Here is a 9392-nt window from a genome sequence, read left to right as displayed (position 1 = left end):
AATACTTTCTTTCCTAGCTCATTTTTTCTTTAACTGAAAACAAATAATTTTTTTTTAATAGAAATATAAAATGACTCAATCGATAGTTTACATTTTTTTTTAACGTTTTAACAACTAATAATTTATTTATGAGAAAATAAACACGACTCAATTGACCATTAACGTTTTCTTTAACTTAAAAATTACTTTTAATATTAAACTTGTATCACGAAAATCTAAACAAAAGTTTTCATTTAACTTAAAAGATAGTTTATTAAAACATTTGTTTAACACACGAGTGACTTCAGTGAAATATGCTTTAATAGACGTGTTTGATTGTTAGTTGAATATGGAGTGTGGTGCTAATTTTATAAAATCGTTAAATACAAAAATAAATTATTTTATATTGTCTATTTATTTGACAATTTTCAAATAATATTTACAATTTATACAAAGTGAAAAAAATATTTTTACAAATATTTAAGTTTTTATTATTAATTAAAAGTTTGTAAGTCGCCAAATGTAGAACCAATATCATTTTAATGGGTGTGGGATTGAACTATATGTTTTTGTTAAACTAAATTTCTTTTTTGATTTGGTATATTGATAATAACTATGCATTTTAATATACATGGACTATTTAGAAATAAATAAATAAAATTATGTATTTTAATTTTCTACTCATAAAAGATAACTATAAAGATGTCTCGAGATTCGATTGTTTTAACATTGTTTGCGTGTCAGGTATCTTTTTAAAATAAAATATTATTTTCAAAAGATTTTGATAGTATCTAGCATCCTTTTTTAAATCAATTATGTAAACATAATTAATTTTATTCAAATTTTAATACTATGGAGATTTCTGTAGTTAAATGACGATTTAATTTTTTTATAAAATCCGATTTAAATTAATTAAATATAATTATTTTAAGAGAAAATATTATTTATTTGAAGACAGAGTCGTCAATTGATTTTAGAAAAATCAATAAAAAAAAGCTGTACGTGTACAAACGTATTTTGAGTGTCGTTTGGTTCGAAATTTGGTGATACTCGGGAGAAGACTTTCGCGCTATGTCTTCCGTAACCGTTAAAAAAGGTCTCTACATTATAAACTTTGACTTTTTTGAAAATATGTTGAATAACGTTTGAGTTTTAAACGATTATTCTTCCGGTCCTAGTCATGCTTCTAGGTTTTTGCATTATTTAAAATATTGAAACAACAATATTTAAATGATGATAGCTGTTGCGGATGATAAATAGGGTGGAAATAACTAAAGACTATTAGATTTTCGAAATAAACACCAAACGAGCTAATTATTTTGTGGAAATATCCCAAAATATTTAAAATGCATTTTTAGAAAATAATTTGGAGTCAAAATTGTATAAAAATAATTTTAGATTTTTAAAAGTGGAACCAAATAGGCCTTAAAACCGGAGTCCTAAGGATGGTGTTCGATTTTGTTAGTCGGGGTCTAGTGACCCTCTGATTGGGCTTGAGAGCTCTCGGTCTGAGTACCGAAGTTCCTTGGTCGAGGTGCTAAGGACTCTCGATCATTAGCTGATCTTACTAGAGTAGGTTTAAAAACATATCGATCATGGACTAGCTTAGGGCTAGGTTTCTAAGTCGAGGTATATAAACCTCTTAGTCTGGGGCTAGATCTATGCTAAGTCCCTCGGTTCTAGATTCGCGAGGTCTCGTTCCCAAGCTTGGATGTTCGGTCCTAGTTTATGGGATCCTCGGTCCCAAGTTTGAATTTCTCGGTCGTGATCCCTAGGAGTTTCGGTCCCAACTCAGACCTCTCGGTCCTAGGTGGGAATCTTCAGTCGGGTTTCTTGGTCCTAAGGTTAAAACTCTCAGTCTTAGGTCAGACCTCTCGGTCCTAAATGAAAATCCTTGGTCGGATTTCTCGGTCATAGATCAAGAACATCGGTCGACCCTCTCGGTCCTAGGTCGATTTTCTTGGTCATAGGTTACGGTTCGGACCGAGGATCCTCAGTCGGATCTCTCGGTCATAGGCTAAGAGCCTCGGTCCTCAAGAACATCATAGTGCATTTTTTTTAAATTAGTTTTTTAGCTCTGATTCTTTGATCTAAGAGCTTGAGTAGCTTCACAAAGATCTTAGGAACATGTTGATCATCATCTCTAGGTATGAATCGACCTGGATGATGATCAATTTGTTCAAAACAGTTTGTGATAAAAAAAATTGGGTTTTTAATTTTAAAGTTGTTTTGAATCGAAAGGAGTTATCCAATAGATTCATTATATCACATATATTTGATTGATACCAAAACAAGAACACTGTCTGTTCGTTTTGACCAATTCAAGAACTCAAAATTTTCAATTTATTTTGAAATTTATGATTTTAATCAAACATGATTGGGATGGATCAAACATTATCAAAATAGTTTCCCAACATCATTACAATCATGTTGGGAAGCTTTTCGGGCTGTGATTCAACATAATTAAACCAAGAACTTCAAACCCGTTTGTTAGGATCGAAGACAATAGTAGAAGGGGGGTTGAATATTGTTGTTCTATTTTACTTAAATGCGATTTTAATCCCGTTAGATATTAAAAATTCGTTTTTATTCATCGACAAATCGTAGCAAACTCTTGAACGGTTTCAAGTGCGGAAAATACTTGCAGGATTTGAAGCGACATATATAAGAATAAATGAAGCAATTAAAAGACAACACAAAATTTTATGGATGTCCGGAGATAAAAACTCATATGTCACACCCTTCTTCTGTTTCCAAAAGAATTCCACTAGAAGACTTTGATTTGTATAGCCTCTACACAAACCCACTCAAATAACAAGTCTTAACACTTGTAAGTTTGAACTCCTACCTCTCACACTATCTTGTTGAACAAACTACTATTTGTTCAACTTACCGCTCAACGTATATTGTAACGTATTCACTTGTGAAGAACGAATCAACACTCGGAGAGAGGACGAAGAAAAACAAAGAGATTCGTCGTTGTTCTCTAATGCCTTTTTATCTTTCAGTCATGGCAACGGTCGAATCCATTTCGTCAATACGTGGCACCAGTACGTTTGTCATACGCCTGGCGAACGGGGTGTAGTACGCGGACGGATGGAATATTTTGTTGGAATTAAACTAATTCCATTAATTAAATGGAAATGATATTTGGGCTAATTAAATTCACACCAAATTCAAATGTGAATTAAAGTGAAATTAATCCAAATGAAATTCACATGAAATTCAAATGTGAATTCAAGTGAAATTAATCCAAATGAAATTCACATGAAATTCAAATGTGAATTAAAGTGAAATTAATCCAAATGAAATTCACATGAAATTCAAATGTAAATTAAGGTGAAATTTCATCCAAATGAAATTCACATCAAATTCATTGTGAATTAAATTTGTTAATTGTTACAATTAACATAAATGTCTTGAATGAGGCAATTAACAAATGATGTTAATTGCCATTGTAACTACAAAATATTTATTGTAGGATGTAACTTGCAAAGATGATGAAAAGGCAAGCAACGATAACCGTTGGATGAATGGATGATGGATTAGTGACCGTTGGATTAAAGAATTGATTATGAGTTTAATTTTCAACTATAAATATCCCTTCACATTCTATTCTTCTCTACACATTATCTTATCACTTCTCTCTCTAGAATTCTAAAGTCTTTCCTTGTTCTTGTGAGTTTTCTTGTGAGTGTTCTTGTGAGCGTTCTTCGAGTTTCTTGACTCGATCATTTCTGTGCGAAACCCGGTGATTGTGATTCAGGTACTTTTGTCTAGTTCGCTGTTGTAGTGGTTTTTCTGTGCTAAATCATTGCAGGTTCCGTTGTACCCTGGGAAGCAGCCACCGACGAAACTCTCCAGCACAAACGGGAGACGGTGAAACTGTTTTAAGGGAACTGTGTTTCATAGGCCTCGGAGCAAACGAGAAGACATTTTTACATAATCTATTGTATCTGTTGTATTATCCTTTTATTGTATTCATATATTATTTACGTGTAATTTTTTACGAGATAATTTTAACAACAATCTTAAAACAGTTAGCAAATATTACTTATCTCAGATTCTTACACGTTTCTGGTTTTGTGATTCAGAAATGACTACCGAAACACCTGCTTCTAACATGAGGATGCCAGTTCCAGCTAACCATCTGGATAAGCCAGAAAAGTTTGATGGATCAAACTTTAAGAGATGGCAACAAAAGATGTTCTTCTACCTTACGACCCTAAGTCTTGCGCGATTCCTCACGGAGGATCCTCCCACTCCCAAAATCGATGAGCCAAACGTGGCTTCATCGTCGGATGCAAACGTGCATCCGAAAGTTGATGTGCAAGCGGCTTCGGCCATTGATGCTTGGCACCATTCAGATTTTCTATGTAGAAATTACGTGCTGAATGGTTTATCAGATTCATTGTACAATGTGTACAGTGAAAAGAATACGGCTAAAAAACTTTGGCAATCTCTTGAACGTAAGTACAAAACAGAAGATGCGGGTGCAAAAAAGTTTATGGTCGGTCGATTTTTGGACTACAAAATGGTAGATTCAAGACCAATCATTAAACAAGTTCAAGAGATCCAAGTAATTTTGCACGAAATTCATGCTGAGGGCATGAATTTGGGAGAAACTTTCCAAGTGGCTGCTATTATTGAGAAGTTGCCACCGTCTTGGAACGATTTCAAGAACTACCTTAAGCACAAGCGAAAGGAGATGAACGTAGAAGAATTGGTGATTCGTCTACGCATTGAAGAGGAAAATAAAAGCGCCTCAAAGAAATACTTTAGTCAACATGTGGCTAAAGCAAATGTGGTTGAACATGGTAAAGACAAGAAGAAACATAATTCTTTTGTCAAAAACCGGAGCCTTAATCCTAAAGGAGGAATCTCTAAGAAGTTCACGGGCAAGTGTTTCAATTGCAATGGCATGGGCCATAGATCTTCTGATTGCAAGAAGCCGAGAAGAATTCGAGAGGCTAACTTGACTCAAGGATTATCGGACATGGATCTATGTGCGATGATATCTGAGGTTAACTTGGTGGGATCTAATCCACGGGAGTGGTGGGTTGATACAGGAGCTACAAGACATGTTTGCTCCAACAAAGAAGTATTTTCAAGCCTCGAAGAAGTGAAGAATGGTGAAAAGCTGTTCATGGGGAATTCTGCCACTTCTGACATACAAGGTGAAGGAAAAGTGGTGTTAAGGTTGTCTTCAGGAAAAGATTTAACTTTAACTAATGTGTTGTATGTTCCAGAGATTCGGAAAAATTTGATATCCGGATATCTTCTAAGTAAGCATGGTTTTAGAATTGTGATTGAGTCGGATAAAATTATTTTATCCAAAGGTGGAATGTTTGTAGGTAGAGGTTATGCTACTGATGGGCTTTTTAAGCTAAATGTAATGGCAGTTAAGCCAAGTATGAATGAAAAGAATAAGTCTTCTATTTATTTGTTGGAGTCTTCCATTTTATGGCATGGTAGACTAGGTCATATTAATTATGATTCGATGCATCGATTAATAAAACTGAGTAGTATACCTACATTCGAAATTAATAAGAAACACAAGTGTGAAATTTGTGTTGAAGCGAAATTGACGAGATCATCCTTTCGAAACGTTGAAAGAAGTAATAGACCGCTTGATTTAATTCATACAGATGTGTGTGATTTAAAAGGAACACCAACACGTGGTGGAGGAAAATATTTCATTACTTTTATTGATGATAACACAAAATATTGTTATGTGTATATTCTTAAAAGTAAAGATGAAGCCATAGAGAAATTTACTCTTTATAAAAATGAGGTTGAAAACCAACTTGGTAAAAAGATCAAGGTGTTAAGAAGTGATAGAGGAGGTGAATATGAATCACCTTTTGCCGAGCTATGTGCTCAACATGGTATAATCCATGAGACGACAGCACCTTATTCTCCTCAGCAAAATGGTACAGCTGAGAGAAAAAATAGAACATTAAAAGAAATGATGAATTCACTTCTATTAAGTTCTAGTCTACCACATAACATGTGGGGAGAAGCTATTTTGACAGCTAATTACCTTTTAAATAAGGTTCCACGAAAGAAGCTAGATAAGAGTCCATATGAATTATGACATGAAAGAAAACCATCATATGAATACTTACGAATGTGGGGTGTCTAGCTAAGGTAGCCGTACCATTACCTAAAAAGGTGAAAGTTGGACCAAAAACTGTTGATTGTATATTTATTGGATATGCACATAACAGTAGTGCTTATCGCTTTCTTGTGTTTAAATCGGACATTCCGGATATTCATAAGAATACGATAATGGAATCGAGAAATGCATCGTTCTTTGAACATGTATTTCCATATAAGTCTAATGAAGAACAACGTTCTCCAAAAAGATTTCTTGAACTAGATGAACAAGAAAAGGAGAATGAAGTTGAGGTTGAAATTAGACGAAGTAAACGAGCTAGAACCGAAAAATCATTTGGTCCAGATTTTATTACTTTCATGATGGAAAGTGAACCTCAAACGTATAATGAGGCAATTAACTCGTCTGAAGGGCCTCAATGGAAAGAGGCAATTAATAGTGAGATAGAATCTATCTTGCAAAACCATACATGGGAACTAGTGGATCTGCCTCCGGGAAATAAACCACTAGGTTGCCGATGGATTTTCAAAAGGAAAATGAAAGCTGATGGATCAATTGATAAATATAAGGCAAGACTGGTGGTAAAAGGATATCGCCAACGAGAAGGTCTTGATTATTTTGATACATATTCTCCAGTTACGAGAATAACTTCTATTCGATTGATTCTTGCGATTGCTTCTTTGCACAATCTAGAAGTTCATCAAATGGACGTAAAAACAACTTTCTTAAATGGAGACTTGGAAGAAGAAATTTACATAGATCAACCTCAGGGGTTTTCTTCTCAAGGGCAAGAAAATAAAGTTTGTAAATTAGTTAAGTCATTGTATGGCTTAAAACAAGCTCCAAAACAATGGCATGAGAAATTTGATCATGCTATGATCTCAAGTGGATTTAAGATCAATGAATGTGATAAATGTATTTATATTAAAGACACAAAAAATGGTTACGTCATTTTATGTCTTTATGTAGATGACATACTTATCATTGGAAGTGATGATAAATTGGTTAAATCCACTAAAGATATGTTAAATTCAAAATTTGACATGAAAGATATGGGATTGGCGGATGTGATTCTTGGAATCAAAGTGATTAGAACATCGGAAGGGATAGTTCTAAGTCAATCACATTATGTGGATAAAATCCTCGAAAAATTTAACAATGATGATTCTGCATTGGCTAAGACTCCGATAGATACGAGTCAACATCTATCTAAAAATCGCGGAGAGAGTATTTCTCAATTAGAATATTCTCGAATAATTGGGAGTCTAATGTACTTAATGAGTTGTACAAGACCAGATATAGCCTATGCAGTAAGCAAACTAAGTAGATACACGAGTAATCCGGGTAATAATCATTGGAAAGCCATTGTACGATTACTTAGGTATTTAAGAAATACTCGTGATTATGGTCTGCACTACACGAGACATCCTGCTGTTATCGAATGGTACACTGATGCTAATTGGATTTCAGATATGAAAGACTCTAAGTCAACAAGAGGATATGTATTTACACTTGGAGGTGCAGCTATATCTTGGAAATCTTCTAAACAAACTGTTATTGCTAGATCCACGATGGAATCTGAATTTATAGCTCTTGACAAATGTGGTGAAGAAGCTGAATGGCTACGTCTATTCTTAGAAGATATTCCAATATGGTCTAAGCCCGTACCAGCAATTTCTATTCATTGTGATAGTCAATCTGCGATTGGACGAGCTAAGAGTCATATGTATAATGGTAAGTCCAGACATATACGTCGTAGACATAATACCATTAGACCATTACTCTCTACTGGAATTATCTCAATTGATTACGTAAAATCAAAAGATAATATTGCGGATCCGCTAACCAAAGGGTTAAATAGAGAGTTGGTGTTAAAGTCCTCACAAGGAATGGGACTTAAGCCTACAATAAGTTAGTATGAAGGGAAACCCAACCTATGATGACTGGAGATCCCAAGAACTAGGTTCAATGGGACAACCTAATTGTACTAAACTTGGTAGATTGCTATGGGTAAAAATCCTACGATAAAATAGCATTTCGGGAAAGGATAAGCACACAGGCTTTTAATGATTCTTTATGAATAAAGAGATCACCTATGTGAGAGAGAAGTGGGGCCGCTTCGAAAGAATTGCACGGCTCAATTCTAGACCCTCTCACTGAACCAGGCGAGTGTTCATGGCCAAAACGAACACAATCATGAGAACTGACATGTATCAGGAAGAATTTTATGTGAAAGTGTGTAATCGTTTACACAAAAGGCAGAATAGTTCAAGGACATCGAGTCTACTAATCGGCTAGTAAAGTTATATACTTTCATAAGGGAAGGTTCAAAGGGTTACACCTACCTATCCTATGTAAAATTCAACTGTTGAACCTTTCACCGGGTTACTCTTTCAATTTCCATTAATGTGGGGGATTGTTGGAATTAAACTAATTCCATTAATTAAATGGAAATGATATTTGGGCTAATTAAATTCACACCAAATTCAAATGTGAATTAAAGTGAAATTAATCCAAATGAAATTCACATGAAATTCAAATGTGAATTCAAGTGAAATTAATCCAAATGAAATTCACATGAAATTCAAATGTGAATTAAAGTGAAATTAATCCAAATGAAATTCACATGAAATTCAAATGTAAATTAAGGTGAAATTTCATCCAAATGAAATTCACATCAAATTCATTGTGAATTAAATTTGTTAATTGTTACAATTAACATAAATGTCTTGAATGAGGCAATTAACAAATGATGTTAATTGCCATTGTAACTACAAAATATTTATTGTAGGATGTAACTTGCAAAGATGATGAAAAGGCAAGCAACGATAACCGTTGGATGAATGGATGATGGATTAGTGACCGTTGGATTAAAGAATTGATTATGAGTTTAATTTTCAACTATAAATATCCCTTCACATTCTATTCTTCTCTACACATTATCTTATCACTTCTCTCTCTAGAATTCTAAAGTCTTTCCTTGTTCTTGTGAGTTTTCTTGTGAGTGTTCTTGTGAGCGTTCTTCGAGTTTCTTGACTCGATCATTTCTGTGCGAAACCCGGTGATTGTGATTCAGGTACTTTTGTCTAGTTCGCTGTTGTAGTGGTTTTTCTGTGCTAAATCATTGCAGGTTCCGTTGTACCCTGGGAAGCAGCCACCGACGAAACTCTCCAGCACAAACGGGAGACGGTGAAACTGTTTTAAGGGAACTGTGTTTCACAGGCCTCGGAGCAAACGAGAAGACATTTTTACATAATCTATTGTATCTGTTGTATTATCCTTTTATTGTATTCAT

Source organism: Impatiens glandulifera, chromosome 6, assembly GCF_907164915.1.
Source record: "Impatiens glandulifera chromosome 6, dImpGla2.1, whole genome shotgun sequence".
NCBI lineage: Eukaryota > Viridiplantae > Streptophyta > Magnoliopsida > Ericales > Balsaminaceae > Impatiens > Impatiens glandulifera.
The sequence above is the reverse complement of the archived record's forward strand: the minus strand, read 5'-3'. Positions refer to the sequence as shown.